This window comes from Teleopsis dalmanni, chromosome 1, assembly GCF_002237135.1.
Source record: "Teleopsis dalmanni isolate 2A chromosome 1, ASM223713v2, whole genome shotgun sequence".
NCBI lineage: Eukaryota > Metazoa > Arthropoda > Insecta > Diptera > Diopsidae > Teleopsis > Teleopsis dalmanni.
Genome location: NC_051846.1, coordinates 229,567,857 through 229,593,985, shown reverse-complemented (window position 1 = coordinate 229,593,985; position 26,129 = coordinate 229,567,857). Strand labels below are relative to the sequence as shown.

At 30.9% G+C, this 26,129-nt stretch overlaps 1 long non-coding RNA gene across 1 annotated transcript in view; it reads right to left on the bottom strand.

Moving 5' to 3' along the window:
- LOC119672585 overlaps positions 1-26,129 on the bottom strand; it is an 86,196-nt gene that overhangs the window by 8,639 nt on the left and 51,428 nt on the right. The window contains exon 3 of the long non-coding RNA XR_005251921.1: positions 19,616-19,641. This is a non-coding gene — a long non-coding RNA (uncharacterized LOC119672585). The remainder of the gene's footprint in view (positions 1-19,615; positions 19,642-26,129) is intronic.

Here is a 26,129-nt window from a genome sequence, read left to right as displayed (position 1 = left end):
TGTTTTATTTATTAAAGAACTATAGTGATAAATCAGAAATAAGATATTCCCAGCATACGGCTAGGTGATAATACTAAAAAAACTTTAAATAAACATAGACATGGTATCATTCTGAAAATGCAAATTACGAGTAAAGTGCATAATTTTTTTTTCCTACTTCACTATATAGTACGTGCAACAAATTTTATAGTAAATTTCAGTGTCAGTATGCACACAAAAAAAAAAAATTAAAAAATAAAAATTTGAATAAGTTTTGTGTTAACTAAAGTAGAGCTATGTTCTTCAAAATTCTAAATGCTGAGATAAAGTATTGAGTAAATAAATACGCTTGAATAAATTCTATTCATCAAACACTCAAAAGGGTCATGCATGTCCTTTTTAATAGTTACGCTCTAAATTTAAAGGATATAAAAATTGTGAAAAGCAAAAAAAGTAGAATTTGTGTCAAATGTTGTTAAGCATCGATACATGCAAGAAATACAAATTGAAAATAAATCTTACTCGGTTGCTGGCTGGTAATGTATGACCAGTAAAATCGGGTGACAAAATACCCGGTGGTTATCGGCAGCAGCAGAGCAATACAAAATTTAAAGCACCATAGAAAGGACTAGGACCAAAAATGGCCCATTTATGCAAGCTTAAGTGATAGTTGCGTGCATAAATGAGCTAGAACGTATGGAGGACCGACATAAGTGGGAAATTCATGACACTCTTACTACGATTAGGGGCAGAGCCATTTAACTTTTTTCTAAACCTTAAATTGTTTTCTAAACAAGATGTTTTTTCTTTTTTTTTTTTTATGTGGTTTGAAAAAAGGAAAAATCATATAAAAATGGGCAAAAAGGGCGCACAATTACGCACAGAATTTGTACATAAATTTAAGTGGAAATAAATTTAGGCAAACATAGGCAAGCGCAGCAATAAATTGTGTGTGAAGCGATTTGTCAACGGGAAAGCACAGGGCGCCTGGCCTACAAAAAAGAAACAGAGGTTCCATTCAAATTTCGGAAAAAGTGCTTAATAAGCAATTCTTTTTTCACAGAAAACGAGAGTTTAAATTCTGAAATTTAATTTGAAAAGCAGAAATTTGCAACAATCTTAAAGTTTTTACTTCATCAATGGAATTTGTTCCGGAATAAATAAAAATTTAAAACTCAATTGCATGCAATATCTCTGCATAGATAATTGAATAAGTAATGCATTTCGGTATGTGTAGTAGGTATATGCGGGTAGTATATGCTTTAAAATAATACATTTCCTTCGAAATCCATGAGATTTTGAGCCAAAGTGCAGCTAAAGTCATACAACCAAAACTGCATTCAGAGCATTTGTGGAAAAGTTTTTGGCTTGAATTAAGTAGAAATGTTGTAAAGCCAAAATGAATTATGTGCAATGCGGAAAAATACATTTTCAATGCAATGATGACAAAAAACGAAGAAAATTTCAAATTTCAAATTTCAATTCGTTGTAGAATGGCAGCATAGCTGTACATTCCTAATACTAATGACAGTTAAGCAGTTGGAAAGACACAGTCAAAGATGAAGACGGCATAGAACACACATCGGAAACGACAATGCCAACCATGATGACACCCACAGTTCGTGTGATAACACAAACCTAACGAGAGATACGTGTATAATTTTAAGTTGAATCACATACCACATATATATGGATATAGAATCAAATGTATTTTCATTTGTTGTTGGTGTGTGTTAGTGTTCGATTGTCATTGTATGTATGTCTGTCTGTCAATGTGAGTGTGTTACAAGCATTCTTCTGCAGCATTGACTTTTTTAATGTCAGACAAGTTGAACTTGTGTTTTTCTATTACAGAAATTTCAAGGAAGCACTGTCAGATCGGTACTGTATGTAGATGTAGAAATGTCATGGTTGAGAATTCGTACGGTTGGGAGTTAACAAATTTCTGAGAAATCTCAAATTTAAATAAATTCTATTGACGTTTGTATAGTTGTGAGCTATAGAAAATAAGTCAAAGCGGCAGTAAATGTTAATTTCTGCATAAATTTATGGATTTTGTTAAAAGCACAAAACGATAAACTTACATGATGACAGTTAGTGGAAAACAAATCTGATTGGCATATTATATAAAAAAGAAAGATAAAGAACATGGCAAAGAAGGACTAGGAAAAAACAAAACTGAAGTAGGAGAAAACAAAACTGAAGTAGGAGAAAACAAAACAGAAAGAAAGGAAAAAGCAATTATGTGCAAAGTGAAAATATAACAAATTAAATAAAAAGGAATAGGTTGAAAAGAGGATTGTGAAAAAGATATAAGTAGAGAAGGAAGAAGAAAGAGAGGGAGAGAGAAAAAAGAGAGAAAAAGAGAAATGAGAGAGAGAGAAAAAGAGAAATGAGAGAGAGAGAGAAAAGAGATAGAGAGAAAAGAAAGAGAGAGAAAAGAAAGAGAGAGAAAAGAGAGAGAGAAAAGAAAGAGAGAGACAAGAGAGAGAGAGAGAAGAGAGAGAGAAGAGAGAGAGAAGAGAGAGAGAAGAGAGAGAGAAGAGAGAGAAGAGAGAAGAGAGAGAGGGAAGAGAGAGAAGAGAGAAGAGAGAGAGGGAAGAGAGAGAAAAAGAGAGAGAAAGAAAAAAGGAGGCAAGAGATAGCGAAAGAGAGAAGGAAAGAAGTATATAAAGGGAGAGGAGAGACAAAAAGAATAGAGGGAGAGAAGAGAGAAAGAATAAAGAAGGGAAAAAAGAGAAGAGAGGAAAAAAAGAGTGAGAAAAAGAAAAGGGAAAAAAGAAAGAGTGAGAGTGAGGAAAAGGGAAAAAGAAAAATAGAGAGAGGGAGAAAAAGAAAAATAGAGAGAGAAAAACAATAATAATAGAGAGAAAAGAAAAATAGAGAAAATAGAAGAAAGAGAAAAAGAGAATAATGAGAGGGAGAGAGAAATAAATAATAAGAGAAAGAGAGTGAGAGAAAAAGATAAATAAAAAATAGGAGGGAGAGAGCGAAAGTAAAAAAAAGAATGCGTGAAAGAAAGAGAGTATGACAAACGGGGACAAAGAAAGAAAAACTAAACAAACAAAATAGAGAAAAAAGAAGAAAAAAAGAGAAATAAAAGATAAAAAACAAACAGGAAAAAAAGATAAATGTAAGAGAAAAAAATCAAGAAAGGAAAAGGTAGAGAGTGGGAGAGAAATAGAGTGAGAAAAGAATAAAGAAAGAAAAACAGATAGTAAGAATAAACACGAAAGAAGGAGCGAGAGATGACAGAGAGGGGAGAATAATATATAAAGTAGAATTAAAAGTTAAAACTCTCAATGAATGCGTTTGCAAATACAGATTGAAAGATATGCAGCACTAATTAGATATTAATAAGATAATTAATAATGTTGTTGTACAACGAGCACATGAAGATAGTACATGAAGATAATAAAGATAAAAAAACAGAAGTAGTGAAAATGAAGCGAAATTAAGTGTGGTCCAGATATGTGTGAGAGGCTTTCTTAGGCTTGGGAATGGAGTAAACAGAAAGCACATCCAGTTTATGATATCTATAGTATAATATTAATAATAAAATAACGATACATATGAGAAAAGGCAAAATGAGCCAATTAAGTGAAATGTGGTGAGAAAAAACGTGATAAGATAAAATAAGATAATATAAAATTGGATGAGAAGAGGAGAAGTAATTAGGTGAGATACCGAGAAATTAGTTGATGAGCATTTGATAGTGTAAAAAATAAAATTTTATGGACTATTTAATTAAAGGACAAACTTTAAGGTACTTATATATTAATTATTAGAAGTAATAAATTATAGTTTTAGGTGAGGATTGCATAGAAATGGTAATATGAGAAAAAAATATAAGAAAGATAAAAAGGCTAATAACAAAGATGTAAGTAATAGAAACTGATAATGCAAATTTATTTAGTTTCAACTCAGTAAAAATATATGTTGGTTTAGATCCCATTCCATCAAATTTATACACCCCTCTTTGGTACATTAATTTTATAATCGTTTATAGATCGAGAAGATTAAATTAGAGTTTTCAAAATATTTTTGAATGAATTCAATTTATTATATATGTACCAAATAAATTGAAATTGGTTAATTAAAATTTGTGTGTTTATAAGAACGTATTTATTTCAAATAGTAAAGAGGATAATAGTGCGAAAATTTAACCACATAAAATTTAAATTAATGATACTCGAAACAATTGTATGGTCTGGTCAACCCAAAAGCTTTACTTGATTAAAACATATAGTTTGTTATGAAACAAAATTTATTCGATTTAATAAAAACTTTGCTTCACCAACTCCTAGGGAATTCGGAAGCTGCATTAGAAACGAGTACCAATTTTGAGCTCACGTCGTTTGTGTGCTCATAGAAGACAAAAATTATGTTTCAATATAATTCGAAGCCATTTCAAATAATGCGATATTTGATTTGATGTGAAAATATTCAAACAGAGAAAAAAATCAAATTATAACACAATAGATACAACTCTTATTGGTACTCTAACTCAAGTCTAACGATGGCAATACAGTGCCGTCCATTCTCCATTCCATTCTATGAGTTGTTGGCTACAAATGTGTCAGACAATGCAGTAAGTGGCCAGCAGTTGCAGGATGGAATGAATGAAATATGCATTTTAACAAATGCTCCATTTGTAGTGATCAGTAAGTAACCGGGAGGCAAACGTAATATGTAGCACGCCTATTATGTTGGCAACTAACTCGCAGCTGTAGTAAGAGAGAAAAAAAAGTAAGCAGCAGTAGCAGTAGCAGCTGTTGTTACGTTTACTGCCATTTGCAATGTTGCTGAATTTTGTTTTTTTCTTTGTCAGTTTGTTAGTTTCATGGCGTGTAAGGCAAGGCAACACAGCCTTGTGCATGCAAAGTACAGCAACAAAAGCGAAAGCAGTTGCAGCATTTTAGGCTTTTATGATAGGAAACTGGGCTAAAACTTTAATTTGCATATTTTGTTATAGTGGAAAAAAGGTTTTTGTGGTAGGTTGGTCTGTAAAATGTTTCCTTATATATGTTGGTTGGTATGCGTTTTGGCACGAAACGAAAATTGTAATTTTAAATTGAAAAAACATGTTTTACAAAATGGTTTAAATACATAAAACTATACAACATAATACAATACAAAGCACAAAAAAAAAAAAAAACGCTATTACAACCAAGTACACGTACGTGAAAAAGCCAATATAAGAAATGGCGTTTGTGTTGATAAATAGGCAATGTTATCTGTGTTTAAGCTATTACAAACACTTCTGTCAAAATATATATTACACGAAAATCACGCAAACAACTGTAGATTTAAGCCAAGAAACGGAAGCAAAATATTTTGCAAAATCCAAACAAAAAGTTTGGGGTCAAAATGGAGCTTAACAGCCTTGAACTTTGCATGTGCAATGTAGGCAAATAATAAACAAAAACAAAATCATTGAAAACAAAAAAAAATAATAAAATATTGAAGGAAACCATTAATATTATTTAATTTATATACATACATATATACTGTGAGGAACTCTTAAAGTTCGGAATAAAAGTTTTGAATTAAAGTTTTTTTACTGTGGCTGCAGTAGTTGCAATGTAGCTTCTAAAATATGTTTTCTTTTGAATCAATAAGCAAAAAATAATTGTCTTAAATAATAATAAAAGGGAAGATTTAAATTTAAACGAAAATATTTTAAAATAGTACAAAACAATAGTACAAAACAATAGTACAATTTATATCGTTTAAATATATGAAAGGAAGAGCAACCAGTCCTTCTTCTTCCTTGCTTGATGAAATGCGAGTTCGTGTCTAAAGGACTTTTACTCAATATTGTCTGTGACCATTTGGGTGATCCACTGTAACAAGCGCTCCATTGAATTATGATAATAAGTTATTCAGGTAAATTTACAGAAGTATAGTTTAAAGCCCAGCATGTCTTCCTGACATTCACAGACTCACACAATTTCAGCGCTATGTATTTGCAGTACTTTTACACACTTTCGACTTTCTAGCTTTTAGTATACGTCTATTTTGATAAGTTTGAAGTTTTCTAATGATGTATGAAGCAGCATTGCTGTAAGAAACACAACCATAAAGCATTTTACTATAGGTCTGCTTGCTCATCATAAAACAAAATTTTATTTTTAAACTCAACTATTCTTGTATTAGTGGTTTCAGAGTCTTTAGAGTTGTGTTACAAGCCTGCAGGCAAATGTATCTTCTATCAAAAGTTAGACTAAGTATTTAATATTATCTTCCCATACTATTTTCATATTATTGACTTTTATTTTCCTTGGATTTTGATATGCTGAAAAAACGAAAGCGTTGTTCATTACAAGACAATTAACAACGATTTCGTTTTTTCAGCACTTACTCTAAGTCTCCACCTTCGATAGTATCTCATTATCTTATCTATAAGCAGTTGTAAATTGTTCCACACCTTATCAAACGCCTTAGTGTTAACAAATAAGACCATTCCATAATTATTCTTAATTGACATCGTATTATCTGAATCGATACTTTGTTTTAAAAGAACATTTATTCAAAACAATATCTCCGCCAGGAAACGAAGGAAAAATAAGAAAATTTCAATCAAACTACAATGTTTCGAAAAACAGACAGTCCAGCCCGCCTTAGTACTTCACCAAATGTATCCCTAGAATTAACGGTTTGTGTTCATCTAGAGATCGTTAAGAGAAGTACTTAAAAAAGTACTACTTTTTTCAACTTGCCAATAATGAATGCAAGACACTTAGGTTATGTATAACTTTTCGGTTAACATGGCACTTTTATAACAAGACTAGATCTCAAAAATTTATTAAAAGGAGAGCGCTTAAATACTTCAAGGCTTACTGCAGTACTCTCTAGCCACTGGTGTATAGGATCCCATGTATAGAAATTTCGCATTCCTTTTAATACTCATTGCAGCAATTATGGACACTTGTAGAAAATAAAACCATTATAAAATTTTTCTGTATATATTTGGCTTTCAGAAGAAATAGGTTTTTAGGAAAGTAATTTTTTGACAGCTTGTCCGACTATTTACTTGTCCATCGGTAAGTATGAACGATCTATTAAATTATCTAAATTCGGGGGGATGGATTAAGGCTGTCTTTTTATATATTAGTTAATTGTGGTTAGTGGAAAATTATCTAGTGACCTGCTACTGCAACCAAGCTTTAATAAAGCATAATCATACAAAATTAAGCTACAACATACAATATTTTATTTATTTCTTTTTTAATTATTTACCAAGTGTAACTTATTTCAACCAAGAAAAGGATATACTTTTAATCATATTCGCTTTTAAAAGATTTATAACTTCCAGTTTCATTAATACATTCTTTCTACTATCCAAATAAATGGTTTTATCATTTTATTATTCTTCAACTCTTATTGATTAATTTCGATTTGATGTTCTTCTAACATCGTCCTCAACACTCAGAAATATTGCTGGCACTTAATCTTAAACGATTTTTAAGACAAAGCAGCACAAATTTACAAAAGATAAACCTAAAGTCGTTTTGATTAAGGACCTTCCTACTGCTGCTTGTGCATATTTGTACTTGTCAACAGTTTTTTGCAGTGTACAAAGGAAATGATGAAATGAATATTCGCAAATCACTTGTGTACTTTAGTCAGAAAGCAAAACGAAGGCAAAGCACCGCATTTTAAGATGAATTTTGCATTTTGTAAAAAAAATATTGCGCTAAAAGCAAATCGACGCCTGCAAATATGCAACAAAAAATAAAAAATAAAAACGAAAACAAAACGCCAAGGAAAATTGTTCCTTTTTGAATATTATTCAAGCATGTACAATGTTGGCTTTTGTCCAACAACATTACTTTACAAAAAATGTATTTTTAAGAAAAATATATCTGCAAACTGCAATAAGAATTAAAATAATCAAATTAAAGAAATAAAAAACAATAGGACAATAAAATTATTAGTACAAATTTATGTAAACAAAATATTATTAAATTTTTGCTTGAATGATTTTTAAATTTATAAACGTTTTATTATATATTGAAGAACAAACAGATATATATATATGTATATGTTTATGTACTACAAAGAGCTATTTCAATATATTTTACGCTTTTCTGTTATATGATATATTCCAAAATATTAAAATAGGAGCGAAATTTTGCTACTGCCTTTGTACAGCTCACGTAAATTTTCTATTTATTCGTTTTTTTTCAAGATTATTTTGCATAAAGACGCTTATTCAAGTTACGTGCTTTTGTTTCACGAAAAAAAAAAATAAAAAAAATAATAATACTAAAATCGTCGGTCTCAAACCTTTTTGTTTTCCTTTGTTTTTGCCGCTTTTACAGTAAATCAATTTTAAAATTTAACACCTTCAACCGCCAAGAGATTTTATGCTTTGTTGCAAACGTTTTGCTTTGCTTCACAAAGTACCTTTTGCCTTTGCTTTTAAATTTGTTTTAATTTTTTTTTTACTTTATTTTTTTTTTTTACTTTATTTTTTATCTTTTTTGAAGTCAAGCGTAGTGCACGGTTAAGTGAGTGAGTGGCGAACAATTTAAATTGCCTATTTGTATGCTTTGTTTTACTTTATTGCATTTCATTTTCTGCTTTTTCAAAAAAAAAAAAAACAAAAAACAAAAAAAAAAAAACTTTTTTTCTTCTATTACACAAGTGTTGTGTATTTCATGTTAAACACAGATATTTTGTTGTAACGTACGTTCCACTTGCACTCACCACCGATCCACCGATGCTCTCGTCCGTCGGTAGGGGTAAACAACAATAGATTTTAAGTGTTGCTACTTTATTATTACAATTTTTCTCCTTGAATGAAACGAAAAATTGTTCAAAATTGTAGTTGATATGCTTTTGAGTGGTATCCTTTTTGTTTTTCATAATAAAGTTTTCATTTTTTGGTTTTAGGTTCGTCGTCGTTTATCTATACATTTTTATTGTGCTTTTTTGTAGCGTTCTTTTAGGCGCTTAAGCAATAATGCAGGCATTAAATTGTTAAGGCACATTGCTGTTGTGCCACATTGCACACAATATATTTATAAGCAAATTAGTTATAAACAAGTGTATTCATTATATTTTATTATGTTTTATTATTGTAATTTTGAGTCCTTATTTCTTGCTTAAGTGCTTTTATGCGTGTTGTATAAATTGTTTACGATTCATAATTTCTTTTAAAATGAGGTTTTTAGGACTAAAGAAAAATATATTTTTGAACTGAATATTTTGTTACGAAGTAGGCATTAAATTTTAATGTTTTTATGAAAAAAAAATATTTTTCTTTAAAATAATAATGTTTAACAGATTTAACAGCAGAGTTTATGTTCAATGCGATGATGCTGTTTTACCCCTTTTACTAAGAAAACTGTAGTATTTTTTAAAATTTTTATATCATATAAAGCTTTAACTAACGGTGGTCAATAACTTTGTGTTGACGGATCATTCATTGCATGCAATGAAGACATGCACATCTTCTTTAACAATGGTGAGTACTCTCACCATTGTTATGGTGCTTAATAGCTGTAACCTAATACAAATCTTCAACAACAAAGCGTATAAAACAATTGGATATTTAGACTACATATCAGTAATTATCAGAGACAACCATGAAATTAACCATATTTGGGACTTAATATAGCACGCCCTATATGCCTCTTGTAGTGGTTGTAGAATATGAGTGTGGAGGAAATTGTACTTCACTTTATGCGTCAGTGTATATCATTGGCTACAAGATTTAAAATCTTCTTACGCATAACATCTTGGTTTTCTTACCGATCTGATCGAGCAGTCAACCTGCAAAATTGTTCAAATTTATAGACTTGTAAGCCAACATTGTACATGCTTGAAGACCTGGTCATCATTACGGTATCCATGCTGGCGGATCACTTGGTACTAGGAAAACTAGTTATGACACTGTGTCTACATAATAATGATTTTAGTTCTGGGTGTTGCTTTGCGGAAGAAGAAGCAAATTGTACTCTACTTAACGTGTAGCAGCGTACAAGGAAGACAAGCTATGAGAGTGATTGTACCCAATAATGATCTTAGTTGTGGTTATAGCTCTGCAGCTAAGAAGGAAATTGTACTCTACCTCCTGTGTAGCTGATAGCTACGTAGCTCATAATTACTAATAGTTTTACTAAGAGTAGCACTCACCCTGCATATTAAAATTAGACTTGTCCAAGTTTATGGAGTTGTCAGGTTAATTCACTCTCAGTTGAATGCCGAAGTCGTGATTTTCGACACTGATTTCTGGTCTACTGATACTAAGGCATGTTTTGAGTCCAAACATAAATCATTCTTCAAGAGAGATATTGAAATATTAAATAAACGCTGGAATAATTGTATTACTGTTAATGAGTAAAGTCGAAAAGTTGTTGTTTTATGGGTTATACCAGTCGATGAGTTATCAATAACGAAGTAAAGCTATTTACACACCGTACAGCCATTTAATCCAAAAGTGATTCTATATGTGTATCTTAAGTAAAGTAAAAGTGCTAGATACCAGCATTAAAATGAGCAAAACTAGTAGCAATGACAGACAAAAGTTTAATTTCATAAAAAGAGCACCAGAGAAGCACAGAAGTGCCAGCTAACAGCACCAAAACAAGTAAATTTTAAAATTACTAAAATAATTTATACCAAGCGAATCAATCAATCGCCAGAATTTTTGGCGATTTTGGTCTTCTTGGTCTTATACTGATCTTTCAATGAATCAATGTTATTCCTGTGGTACCACAATGGGGCATTATTTGAGCTTAAGTGTGCTTTTTGGAAACAATGTTGCCATACAGATCTTTCAATGAATCAATGTTATTCCTGTGGTACCACAATGGGGCATTATTTGAGCTTAAGTGTGCTTTTTGAAAACAATGTTGCCATTCCAACGTAGGTAGATTGGACTAATCAAACGCTGACAAAAAAACTAATTGATTTATTGTTATATCTGAAGTTTCTATATAATGCCTCTATATAAACTAATATTTATATAATACAATATTTATTAACTTTAAAATTTGCTTTTATCTAATTAACTTTTGCAGTGGATTAAAGCGTGGCTATGTGTATTTCGCTATTAATTTCCATAAATTTTTAATTTCAATTTTTAAATTGACAGTAAAATTTATTTTTAATATAATAATAAAAAAAAAAGTCGTTAATGTTTTTTAGTGCCTAAGTAATCATTTTTATTTACATTATTTGCGAAAAATGGTGGTTGGCTTAAAGTGCCAACAAGTTTTCCAGTTTAATTTCATTTAATGCATTAAACCTCATATACTTAACTTAATGAATATTAAATGAAAATAATAAAAACAAATGAATTTATAAAGCAAATGAGCACAGAAAAAAATTAGAGCAATTTTAATTTTTTTATGTGTAATTACACAACACAAACAAATCACACAAACTTACACAAAATACGCCAGGCCACAAATTAAGGAATATAAATTTCTTAGGATGCAGCATACAAACTTTTGGTACAGCTAAGAACGTTACAAAAATAAACCAAAATAAGCAAATCAAAACAAAAAAAAAAAAAAATATGGAAAGTTATTCCCATGTTTATATTTTATGTGCAGTTTCAAGTGTTGGTTTTTGGTAGTTTCAGTAGAAGAAGAAGCCGCATGATATGTGGAACAGAACACTTTGGCCTTCTTTTTTGGCACTCATATGACGTTGACAAACCGCAAAAGTGTCACAACACACTGTCAGTGGATATCAACACATTGCTGTAGTGTTTATGCAATGACATTATACTACAACTGCATCTGCATCTGCATCTGGAATGGTGATAGTGATGGAAACGCTTCAAATGGCAATGGCTATAATTCCTTATAAATGCAGATGCGGTGCTTGTGAGTATTTAGTTGCTTTGGCTGCCAGCAAAACGAAGTTAACAGCAAAATTTCAACAAAAATTTTCAGGATTGCGTTGCAGGGTTTAAACTTTAAAGTACGTTGAAGTGAAATGGAGCGAAGGGTATTTACATACATTAAAATATAAAATTTACATAAAATATTAAAAGTGCTGATATGCACTTAACTTTATTAAATTAGCAGTTAAATTATTTGAAACGAAGGAAGCGGATTGTAATTGTTTGACGTTTAATTTAAAGGACTCCTGCTGACTCCTGTGTGTGTGCCAATATGGAAATTTTCCGGAGTTTCATATATACACGCTACTGAGCACAGATATTTAATATATGCACTGGAAGCATATCTATATGAGTATGTGGGTGTGTGTGCTAATAACTTAAAAAGTTTTAACCACATCGTAAATTGAGCAAAAATAATGCGGTCAATTTATAAAGGCAAATATGTGGGCGCTAACAGCGCATACACTAGCCTGCCAAGTCGACCAGAATTAAGGATGAGTTTGGCTTTGAATTGTTTCAAGTTGCAAGTGGCAAGTGGCAAATTGAAAGTGAGATGCGGTAAGGGAAGTGAAAAGCGTTTTCAAAACCATACACTGCAGCAGTGCCAGTTTGTTTGCTCGAAATCATGCCTGAGTATGAAATTACATTTGGCCATTTGGTGGCAATTTTAATGGTGTAAATGCACTTGACTGTGCGGTGTTCGCTATCAGAGTTTAGTTAGCTCGGTTACAGTGACCCAATTTAATTTGCACCAGATTTTTAATAAACTGTTTTTTGAAACTAATGAAGATATACGTTTGAAATATTATTTAAAAAGTATAATACATAAGGTTTCGAAGTAATAGAGCGAGAAAAAATGTTGATAAGAAAATAATAAATTATATAAATTAAACACGCTACTTGGTCCTCCCAGCTTAAATCATAAATTAGAACTAGCTGGCAACTTTATAGTGATATAATACTTTGAACATTTGTAAGAATCGAAAAATATATGTAATAGTAAATCAAATAGCCAAATTATTTTAGCTTAGATAAATTTGAAAATTCAAATAGTAAGCTTTTTCTTATATTCCAGCCCCTGATTACTGGACTGCAATTTAGCCGAAAGTCTAATACAGTCCGATGACTGGGATCCTTTCAACGTGTTGCTAAGAAGTGATTTTAGTGAGTTCAAGTACCGTTAAAAAAATGTATACTATGTATTAAATAATAAAATAATATTTTGTAATATATTTTAAAAAAATTAGTTTGGGTAATATGAACAGTATCTCCGGTTTTTTGACATATTCTTGAACAAAAATTTTACTCATTGAAAATCAATTTTAACCAAGTATATTATAGTCATTTTTATTTAAAAAAAAAAAAGCTTTATGGTAGAAACTTGCCTAAGTGATTTTCAGCAGTTCTTTGAATGTCCAATTTTTTACCATGAAGAGACTTTTGCAAAGACCAAAACAAATGGTAGTCAGACGGTGCACGGTTCGGACTATACAGTGGATATATTAAAACATCTTAATTAAATTTCGTGTAGTACCCAAACTTTGAACGTCTTTGAGTTGCTTATTTATTTCAAATGTCATGTGGTTGATGTTTTAGGGAGCGACCGACGAGGGAGTGGCCAAAGCGAAGTACTACTTTTATATCTCAAAATTTTCGAAAATTCCGGAACTAAATTAGGCGATTAAACCACGGAATTTCTTTTGAATGCATTTTCAAATCAATGGGTTACCCGAATCTGGGTCTATAATTGAACCAAAATAACTCTCCAACTTTTCCATTTTTTTAATTATCTTAAAAACTATAATAGGTAGAAAAATTATGTTTGGGATACAAACATATATTTGTTCTATATCATTAAAGTTGGGTAAGTTTCGTGGTATTCCATATACTGCACACACTCTCCCCATACAAAATTTTCATGTAATTTTCTTATTATTTTTAATAAAAATTTTATCTCTACTAGACTACGTAAATTTATTACATATAAAAAAAAATATAACTTCAAGCAAAAAAGGGAAAGAATATGGGAACCACTATTAATTGAAACATTGAATGAGGAACTGAGTTGATATAGATGGTGAAGCTTCTTTACTTCACTTACGCACGCAGTCAATACTAAATTTACCTTAAATAGATATGTATATTAATATAAACACTAGCCAAAGAGCCAGCTTACGACAGCAAAGAAGAGAGTAAAAAAAGATTTTAGTATCTTAGTGATCTTAGTCAGTTGCACTAGATTATATTATTCAATTGTTCATTTAATAAAAATATAAAATATATAAAAACTCTATCTCATGTCTTCCTTAAAAGTTAACCGTAAATTACAATATTGTAATACATATAATATACAATTTTGTCAATAGCATAAAGGTTAGAAAAATTCTTTTGATTGATTTAAAACAAAAAAATTTTCAATAAAATAAAAAATACAACTAAGTATAATCTTTTCACATAGTTACACATCAAAAGAGATACTTAAATTTTATTTCAAAGTGTTCGAATGATAACAAGACTTCGGTACAAAATAAATAACTCAACTACACCATAAAGTTTTGGGACAATCAACTTGTTTATGCTTAACCAAATCTATTGAATTTAATAGTAAATAAAGCAATACGCAATCAAAATGGATTTATACTATTACACAGATGGAATCCTGAAAATATTCTAATGCCGTTCTGCAATATTTACGACGCAGAAACTTTTGGGCTCAAAATTTCAGGCGATTTCACAGCCTAAGCAAGGATAATATTTTGCGAAGTGTCTCCTTGGGAAGTGGGGTCGGTGTATGTGATTGTGTATTGTTGTTTTCAAAATGGCAGCTCAATTCTATTAATTCTGTTTAACTTAGTAAACAGCAGAAAAGTTAAGTAGATAAACAACCAACGGAAGAGAAAAAAAAAAAGACACAAGAGTCATAAACATTTTAAAGTAACTAAAATAAATTGCAGGCAAACAATATATGAAATGTAAACAAAACTTTAAATCCTAAAATGGCGCAGAAATTCACGTGCCGCTGCGCTAACCTAAATTTAATGCGGCCCGGCCCTTTAGATTTCATTCTACTTTGTTGTGCCGAATTGGTATTGACCTGACCGACCGGGTATGGAGCATACAACGTAGTTAAAATGCGCAAAGCTTTGAGTGAACGGAAATTATACCGAAATTACATGATATATAATCTGACAAATGTATGTCTCATTAACAAAGGGTCCAGTGACGTCCCTTCAATGGGCAATAAACAATTCGGTGGCTTCTTACTATATTTACGAGTATGTTGAGTGAAGTATGCTTGACGGAAATTACAAATTATGTGTGAGTGCTGTTGACATTTCAAGGTAAAAAATTAAAACAGAAAAAAAGATGTTTGCCTTAACGTGTTAGAAGTCATGTACCCGTACTTAGCAGGTTTTGGTTCAGATGGAACTTTTTACATGTGTAAGCATTTCGTTCATGCGAATACTGGCAGCAGGCAATACAACACAATTTGGTAGTTGCGGAAATGATATGTGATTGCTTTGATAAAATGCTTGGTATTCTGGGAATATTAAACAAATTTCGGAAATCATGTAAACATTTTTAGAAACTATGTAAGGAATACCAAGAAAGCATTCAACTGTAAAAATTAATTAGGATATATGCAATCAATTTAAAAATACCAATAGATATGAGTATAGCATATTTTTATACAAATATGACATTTAAATTAAAACAAAATACACAAAAGGGAGCTTATGGTTCCATTTACTTTATTGAAATTCGTATCGCATTTACTCATAGAGCATTGCTACGAATAAGTGAAGACAATGGTCGGTAATGACAGTTGCTGCATAACATGATATATATAGTCCACAGAAGTTTCGTTTTGAGCAAAACCGGTATTTTTAAAGTCAAACACATATATGTATATTGTACATATTAAATAGAATATATACGTATTTAGGGAATAAACCGTACGGGAATTGATGGACTTAATATATTTTGTGATTTATATATATTATATATAAATTTAATATGTCGTTCTCTAAAATAAAAACTAAATATGAACTGGATAAGCTATGTATATATATACACAAATATTTTTATAATAATATGTTGTTGTCTACAGTAAAATCTAGTTATAAATTAAAGTGTGATAGATTGATGTATCTAGCAAAAAAATATTTATTTCCTTACGATTATGTCATTAGTTTAGAAATCTAAAGCTATTGCCAGGAAGGCTCAGTTGGCTAGTTGAAGGCTAGTTGACGATGGAACTTGTTTTCCAGCAGAAAAATATTTATCTTCTTACGATTAAGTCATTAGTTCAGAAGTCCAAAGCTATTTAAAGCGATGACTTGCCGTAAAGGCTCAACACCACGGTACTCTTAACACACGTATTGGTACAATGAGCTTATAATCGTCCCATTGAAATTCCTAGGAATTCCACACTTGTACTAATTAAAACTTTTACGTTTCGATATAGTTTCCTGCTTGGTAAAAAGTGAGGCCTATCTAATACCTCTACTATTCTTTGGATTACAGCACACGGTTGCAAAAATCAAGATGGAATGAACAAAAATTAATAGTCTATCTTAACATAGTCTATACTACCTGCGTCTATTCGAATTTTAACCACAACCACCATGATACTTCCATCACAGAAGCCAACCTCAATTGGGAAAAAATGTCCTTGATGTCGAATTAAGAGTTCCAGTCGAGTGCCGCAAGTGAACCTAACTTATTTACTACTATTTATACTCCAAATATTAACAGGTGGTGTTTACTGGATGTTAGTCGCCTCTTACGGCAGTCATGTGTTACCACTGGAATATTCTTACTCATTCCTACTTACTCTTACTAATCAGATTAGTTATCGTTGAACCATATTAAATTAAGAAACAAGATCCTAATATAGCTAGAGAGATAAAGTATTGTGTTTTATTTGTTGTTTTTTTGTGGTCAGGCAAAAATTTAAAAATTCTGACTAAAACATTTTAATCATTAGACCCCTGTGACACTATCATTTTTATTATGTTGAAGCTAGTTGAGTCAGTGCACTTGAGCATTTCTATTCTCTATTAACGGCGCGGTTTCTTCAAAACACTTCTCTACGCCTTGACTGGATTATTGTTTATCACTTCATCAGACTAAGCAATAATTGACCTCAGACCTGCATACCTCCCCGAGGAGCCTGTAACCATTCTGAGATTTGATAACGCGGTGTTGGTAAGCCTGTCAGATTTCGCAAATAAATATGTGAATATGTTGAATATTTTTAATTAAAAATATTTATTAAATTTAGCAATATTTAATTTGCTCAAGCCACCTTTAAGCGAATTATTGATTTGATATAAGTTAAATTCCGTTTCAAACAGTAAATTTTTTTAACAAAAAAGCATATTGGTTTTTAGAATACTCTTTTCAAAAACATATTTAACAATAAAACAAATTAAATTGAAACACTACGGTATCATTTCATACGTGAAATAAACTAAACTTTATACTTTTTGAAGTTATACTTACTTGGATAACCTTAAAATAAACCTTAATTGTGCTGCAATTAACCTATATTCAAACTTATGCCAATATACAATAAAAACAAAATTAAGGTTATTTAACAAGAAAACAAACAAACAAACAAAGCTTTAAGCGAGTGAAACGAGTACTTTAAGTTAATTACGCGACCTATGGCATTGCAATTAGGCCACAGCCAGTCAATGCAGTGTCAACCGGTAAGAAAATGGAGAAAGCTTTCAGCATCCTAAGCAAACAATAAAAATTTTAATAGGTCAACGAAAGAAAGTGTACAGTTATATGAAACATTTACGTTACAAATAACAACAAACATACATATTAACAAAGTAAAAGTAACAGCAGCAACCTATAAACCGTGTAAAGGAATAGTGCAGGAAAGTAGCACAAACTGTTTAAACGCCAAAAAGTATGCTGCAGTACTCCAAATCACTTTTGAGTCTTCTGCTGACGCGATTTTCACTGTTGCATTTTAGTTTGTTTGCCCGCCATTTTTTTTTTTTGTTTTTAGTTTTTTTTTTATTTGTATTTTTTTCTTATTTTGTATAAGCTGAAGGCACAAAACGTTTATGTTTGCTATTTTTGTTTGCCTGGCCCGCCTGGCCCGCCTTGCCTTTGCCTCGGGGTTATACTCCTAACGTGATGTTTTCCTTCAGCGCATTTATTTAATGAAAATTCAAGTGTCATATTGCCTAAATCGACAGAAGCACGCCAACGCTACTCAAATCAACAGCGAGTCAGGCAAGTACGCCAAATAACGAAAAAATAGTAGCTCTGAGGCACTCTTTACTGCCACTGTAGCTGATTAAAATGGAAAACTTTAGGTTGAGTTAATTCAGAAGAGCAGCGAGCATATGCCAAGGAAGTCGGGAAAGAGGTAACCTTTTTTGTACTTTTTACGATTTTCGTAGTTATATGAAAAGGCAACATGCCACGTACAATGTAAATATTGAAATTATAAAGGAGCATAATAAAAATGCATAAGAAGTTGAAAAAAAACTACATGGGAATAATAAAAACATGCTGAAATAAGTTTTTTTTAAAAGGATTATAATGATAAACAGCGGTTTTTGCTTGGAATATCCTTAATAAAAAGCAAATGAAAAACACAGGATTTCAGCGAGTTTTTATGTTAAATAGAATTCGTTCTTTATACACTAACGCAGATAAAACATTTAAAGGAAGTAAATTATGTTTATGGAGTGCTTTGGTCAGATATCTAAGTTCCTTATTTTTTTTTTTGGTTTTTTTTTTGAGTTCCGTATATAAACATTTTATGAACATATTTTCTCTATTTTTGTACTTAAAGAAAATTCATTCGCCATTGTGCGTTTAAGTTGCAAATACCATTAACTACATACCAGCATAATATGAGTACTTTCATTTCTACAGTTTTGTATCTAATCCTGTACATAGATAAAAGTATTTTGCATATTTTTCCATACACAAACAAATAATACAAGCAAAATAACTGAGCAACACAAAGTAATCCATAAAAATTCTCTCAACAAATCCTTACGAAATTTATGATTTCAAAATATATTTTAGAAATTTATTTATGACAAGCAATTTCTGTGTTCGACTTCGGCTTTAGCTTTGGCTTTGGCTTTGGCTTTAGGTTTCATAGTTTGCTAGTTTAATATTTTATGCAGAAGGCGCACAGATACACAAACGTGACAACATGGAGAAGGAATTTTCTTTTGTTTTTCGTTATCGATAAGCTTTAATATGTGTAGAAAATCCTTTTAAGCATTTTGTAGTATTAGAGAACGGCATATTTATCCATAAACCACTTGGGCCGATAAAAAGGATAGTGAGATGAACCTTAGTGTAAGAAGGACGCACAGGCAGCAGACAAAGCCACACATTCCTTGTAAGACCATGCAACTAAGCTGGTTTACTAGTTACTTATGGATGTGATTGTGAAAGTCAGTGGAAGTCGCAATGGTTCAATGCTGGTTTTGTTTCATGAATTTAGTTGATGTTTTTCCTTAAAATACAATATTTATGGCACTTCAACTTTTTCCTTTGACATTTTGCGACATTTTTTCTGTTTTTTTTTTTTTATCTCTGGGGCGGGGAATGCTCTTAATTGAATATAATTTTGTTTACATTTTCTTATATCTGGAGACAAAGTTCTTGTAGAATCCAATAAATTTTTACTTTAATTTTTTAGACAATATTTATTCTTTGAATTGAACTTTGAATTTAAAACCATCTTTTTTAGAGTTCGAATATTGCAAAAGGTCTTACCGTTGCCAGATCTTCAGTTTTTCCACCTGAAATAAAAGAAAAACAAAAACAAAAAATTAGCTTATTGTTGTAAAAATAATTTTTAAAATCAAAAAAAAATAATTTTAATAAAGTGTTTTTTAGGCTAATTGGTCAAAATTTTTTTTATTATTGTTGTTAAAAATAAAAATAAAAATTAAGAAAAAGAGAATTCACAATTTAATTTTTCAATAATTTTTTATTTTTCTTCGATATTTCGTCATCAGGAAACTAAACATTATATTCAATGTCACAAAATTATTAACATTTAAAAAAAATAATTTTTAGTTTTAACATGTATTATACAATGGGTTTATTGGATATTTTTTTTATGTTCAATGATGAAAATGTGATTACTTGCCGTGAAAGCTTAGCACTAGGGCTTCGAACCGAAATTTTTACCGTTTTTCTTTTTTGTTCTAGTTCAAAAGAAAAAAATATATCGGTTCGTTTCCAGTTTTCGTTCCTGCAAAAATATCGGTTTTTTTACGATTCGAAGCTCTGCTCAGCACTACGTTGCTTTTAACGCGCGTATAATGCACTGATGAACACCCCATTGGAATTCCAAAAAATTCCACCGCTACATATAGACGTTTCAATAAACATAGCTCTCTTCTTGATGAGGGGCGCGCCCTATCTAACAATTATGCTGGTCTTAACACTTGTTTTTGAAAATGCAACTCCACACCGGATGAAAGTAAATAAATATATTTATTCTATGCACGTATATTTGGGTCTTAACCACAGTCACCACAAAATACCGTTTAAGGCGCCAAACTCTATTGGTCAGGACCAAGAATATGAGCCATGACCATCGTGGTTCCAAATCTCTGGCTGCTTGTCACAAAAGAAAGCTCACTTATTATCAGTGATACTTCAAACAGTGTTCGAACGGCAACCTTAATCAGAGAAAATAAACAGACAATATTCAAGCAAATGGCAATCTATATTTCCGATAGAAAAAAATTATTACAAGAATTAATTTTTAATTTAACAAAATTTTTAGGCATAGATAAAACCATCGGTGTAACAATATTAGACATTCATTTTTAAATTTTAAAAACTCAAAATTAAGTCTAGAGCTAGAGCTTTTTATTTGTATTAGACTTAACATCGAAATGCAACGAGCCGGATGCAGAGGAAACTCTAGAGCATCTGATGTGTAATTGCCCGGCTCTCTCGAGAACTCGACAAAAATACTTGAGGGCTGTCAGTTTTTCCGGACTAAAGTGCATGCCTAAGGTTTCTATTGAATTCCTAATAAAATTCTCTAATAAAATGCACATCTTAAGTGATGCACACAATCGCTAAAATAAGATTCTGGTATCACAATGGACCTTAATGGTCTACGCGTGACCTGTTTGATCTGTCAGCATAATCTAATCTAACCTAACACCGAAAAATAAATTAATAATTTATCGAAAATATATATTAAGTTTATAATGATTAAATGATGTATAATAAAACTTTTTGTGTGAATGCGTATTATTGAACTTCTGTTATTGTATAGTATAATACAAAACCAAAATGCACTCAAGTACTCACATATACTGAAAGGTTTTGGTTAAAATAAGAAAATGTTAATTTGTTATTATTATGTTGAAGACAGTTGAGTCAGTGCATTTGAGCACTTTTATTCACTTTTAACTGCGAGGTTTCTTCAAAACACTTCTCTACGCCTTGACTAGATTATTGTTTATCACTTCAACAGACTAAGCAACAATTCACCTCAGATCTGCATACCTCCTTGAGGAGCCTGTAACCATTCTGAGATTCGATAACGCGGTGTTGGTAAGCTTATCAGTTTTCGTAAATAATTTCAGGGCTCTATCCTTTATGTATTTTTTGATGGGATCAATCTTGAGGTCTCTGAGGATTAATGGTATTAAAAAAATATTTTACAGATTATTTTTTTCCACCCCAAAAAATATGCAATAAAATTTTATTATAAAATTATTACCAAAGAAGGAGAAGGCAATAATTGACAAATTAAATTGATTTGAGTATTTATTACTTAACTATCTTATAAAAATCTGAACAAAGATGTGAATTTTACTTTTTATTTAAAAAATGAGTTTCTTCAGTAATCCATAAAGTTACACATTTTATTAATAAATACTGTATGAATGCACTTAATCACTAAGATAGCAATATTTTGCTATCAATACTCATACAATAAATTGATTTAATGAAATGAAATGCATATTATTTTTGTGCAAATATTTCAATAAATATTTCAATTTTTGCAATTTCCGTAGCTGCTGTGTGCAATTATCAGCACAATGAATTTAATTAACCAAAAAACTGAATTTACGTATTCATCCGATGTAAGTGCGCTTAAAACTCTATAATCTATCAACAATATGCAATATGCGAGTGTAAGTAAATTAATTTCATTTAATAACATTTCACTTCTCCGTTTATTTGCTGCAATATTGAATTGGAAAAATTAAACTGCAACGTATAAATAAACAAGAAAAATGAAATAAATTCATACAAATATAAATGTACAAATATGAATGGAAACGAGTATGAGGAACGAAATTGGCTCTTGATTCCAGATCAACTATGAATATGTAACATATCATAAACAGCTTCATATTGGCAACAGTGCGAATGCATATTTACCAATTGCAAATATTTACATAGCAGATGTATCCGTATCCGTAATATGAGAAGAGAACCTGACGCTGACGCTGATGCTGATGCTGATGATGAACACGATGACGTTGATACCAATGCCGATACCAAATGTTTTCATAAAAGGTGTATGAGAAGCAAACAAACTGTAGTTTGTCAGTCAGCACACGTAGTGCATTTACAAATTGGCATATAAAAACCGCACCGAATATCAAGCCAAAATTGAAAAAGCAATTTCATTGAAATTTCAATTAGCGTAAATGGATAAAAAAAAATATCGAAAATAAAATATTTCTAAAACAAAAATACAATGAACTAATTTGCAAAATTATATTTTATCGCACTGAAGTATCCGCATTATGAAATCAGTGCACCACTGCATGCAAACAATCCGATCGACCGACCGACCGACCGACCGCCACAGGATATGCAATAATTTTTGCAACAAATTTTATATATCAAAACGGATTTCATATTTGTTTGTTGATTAAAAATTGTTTGTTGGTTCGTCATTTAAATAGTGTTCTTTTTTTTTTTTTAAATATTTTGTATGTAAAGTCGAAATATAAACAATTTGTAAAACTGAAAAATGGAATTTTAAAAATTAATGAGAAAACTTTTCCTGCATGAATTTTTGGTTTCGTGTCACTTTTTGGTACTTGTCCTTTGTCACGTTGGGCTAATATGGGTAGGTATGGCAGGATATTCATGACACTTTTTATTTACTTACTTTTTATCAATTATCAATTAACCTAAATTTCGGCATATCTTTGAATGTATTGTATGCTGGTAGGTAGGCAGGCGGGTAGACGGGTATGTGATGTCTACTTTTAAGTCCGTACGCTTCATTTCATACCACAGAACACTACTAGTAGTAGGCAAGGCAGGGGTTTATTTCTTTGAAATATAAGCGCTATAGCTGAGGCAAGGCCGTATTTGTATGTTTTTTCCCGCCATATTCATGTGATGCGAAAAATTGTGTCACTGCTGTGTGCATGGACGTAATTTCTGTTTGAGTTTCAGAATTCCTTTTTCTTTTTTTTTGTTTTTTTTACTTTCTTTAAGTACAATCTAGGCCTGCATAATAGATGGCACAAATGGAATGAAAAGCGGAAAAATTATAATTGAAATGTAGCAGCTGAGAAAGTTTGACACTTTCTCTTATGTAGAAGAAAAACAAGGGAAAGCTTTAAGTAATAATGAAAATGTAAAATTTTCCACAAATTTCGCATGACATTTAAATATATTTAGTCAAAGTCGCAAGCTGTGGTATAATTTTAGGGGCAGAGCAGTATTTAATCATGAAAGTATGTAAATGGTAGAAAATATTTAAACATACTGTTAAAATTGCTATTGGAATATATAAATAAATAACCTTGCAATGTATGCTATAGCAAGCCATGACATATAAGCTTTTAACCATTTAAATACAACTGTGGCATATTTTTATTTTAAAAAATTGCTGAGAAGCGAAGTCTCAACTTTCAAGTAGTTATTTTTCTGACAGTTTCATTACAACTGTGCTGCAGCATTAATTTATTTCAATACTAACAAATCTTCCATTTTATTTTATTATTTCTCCGATTTATTGTCTAACAGAACAATGGCTAAGTAAACTTAAAAGGCAGGATATTTTTTCCAAATGCTATTTCCAGTAGCGACTGCACCACATGCTTGCACTCTCCCATATTTCTGGTACGAATACATGTTGCTTCTACAGTTCAAAATGATGACATTCAGGATTTTATACTCTTCGCTATCAAACTTTTATATTTCAAAAATCAAAAACAACAATTTCTTAACGCTTCCCTAGTGGCATCTTCAAGGAGAAGCTTTTATTGCATTATGGTTGCACTCACTTGGCGCTGATGCGGGTTTTGATGATTCTTGTAAGCAGATACTTATGACGAACGAACAAAGAGTTGTTGTAGAAAAAATAGGGCAAAACTAACTACAAAAAAAAAGTAAAGAAATTGCAAGAAAGTTTTAAAAAAAGTTTTTAAAAATTATTATACGAGTGGTTGTGTGCAATTCTGAATTGTGTTGTTCGAAGTACAATTGCTCGAGTGGAAATATATCGAACAAATGCAATATTGACGAAGTCTTAACAATTCAATAGATTATTTGTTTGCTTCTCACACTTGGAATGAGTACGTTTCAATTTGGTACGTGTAGAAGCGAAAACACAAATAACAGATTTTTATGTTCTTATTTGTTGGGGTTTTGTGCAGCTGCAGTTGGAGTTGTTTTCAGTAATGCAACGGTACATATTAAATAGTTTTTATCAAATTTCTTCATAAGTATAATAAGTTCAATTTTAAAATGTCAATAAAAAGGATATCAAGTGGCAACACTTGGTAGTATCAACTAATGAACGGAAATGATCAATACTCTATTTTAATTAATTATTCATATATACGAATAACGTAAAATTTATCCAGAATCAAGAGGAAAATATTATATATAGCAAGGTGTGGTTATAGATTACACTAAATGACTTTAAATTGAACTTCATCAAAAGTTATCGTTATAGCAAAGGAAAAAGATAAATATTTCGTTGAAAACAAGGAGACTTGGAGAAAGCAAAAGATAAACAGAAAGGTGAAGAAAGAAAAGCAAACCTAGGGAAGGAAAAAAGTGAGAGATAGAAACGTGAAAGTAAGAGGAACAAACGTATGAGAGCAGTGAAAGATTAGGGAACGAGTGAGAGCAGTAATAGAGTAAGAGGAGAGATGGACAAAGAAAAGGGAAGAGATTGAAAGAAGAGGCGTGAAGTGAATGAAGAGAAAGAGACTGAGAAAACGAAAAAAGACGTAAGAGAGATAGATAGACAGAGATAGGGAGATAGAGAGGTAGATAAAGATAACTATATAAAGAGTGAGGAATATAAAGAAAAAAAGACTGATATGAAGAGAAAAGGAGAAAGAAATATAGATAGATAGATATATATATATAGATAGAGAGAGATAAATATATAGATAGAGATAGATAAATATGTAGATAGAGAGAGATAAATATATAAATAGAGAGAGATAAATATATAAATAGAGAGAGATAAATATATAAATAGAGAGAGATAAATATATAAATAGAGAGAGATAAATATAAAAATAGAGAGAGATAAATATATAAATAGAGAGAGATAAATATATAAATAGAGAGAGATAGATATATAAAGATCGAGTAAGAGAGGTAGATATATAAAGAGCGACTGTGAGAGATAGATAAATGAAGAGCGATTACGAGAGATAGATAGTTATAGTTAGTTAGTTAATACTATTAATTATTAACTATAGATAGTTATATAAAGAGCGAGTAAGAGAGATAGAGAAAAGTGAAAGAATAAGATGAAGATGGAGAAAACTAAGGGAAAAAAATAGAGGTAGAAAAAATTCGAGAGTAAAAAAGAAGCACCGATAAAAAGAGAAAATAAAGAGGAGAAAGGAAAATAAGAGAGAGGGAGAAGAGAAAACAAAGAAAAAAGAGAGAGGAGAAAAAAGAAGAGATATGTGGAAAAAAATGATGAAATAAATAATGAAAGAATGTGAGAACTGAAAACAGGCAAAGCAAAAGAAAAAGGAGGAAATAGGAGTGTTACATACACCAAGAATAATAGAGAGAAAGACAGAATGATAGATGGAAACAGAGATGAAGAGAGTAAGTACAACAGAGTAACAAAGAGTAGTAGAAAGTAAAAGAGAAAAAAAGAATAGATGCAAATATATACATACAAAGAGACAGAATGAGGGATGGTAACAGAGGTGGAGAGAGTAAAAACAACAGAGTAACATAGAGTGGTAAAGAGTAAGAGAGAAAAAGAAAAATAGATGCAGATATATATATACAAAGAGATCGA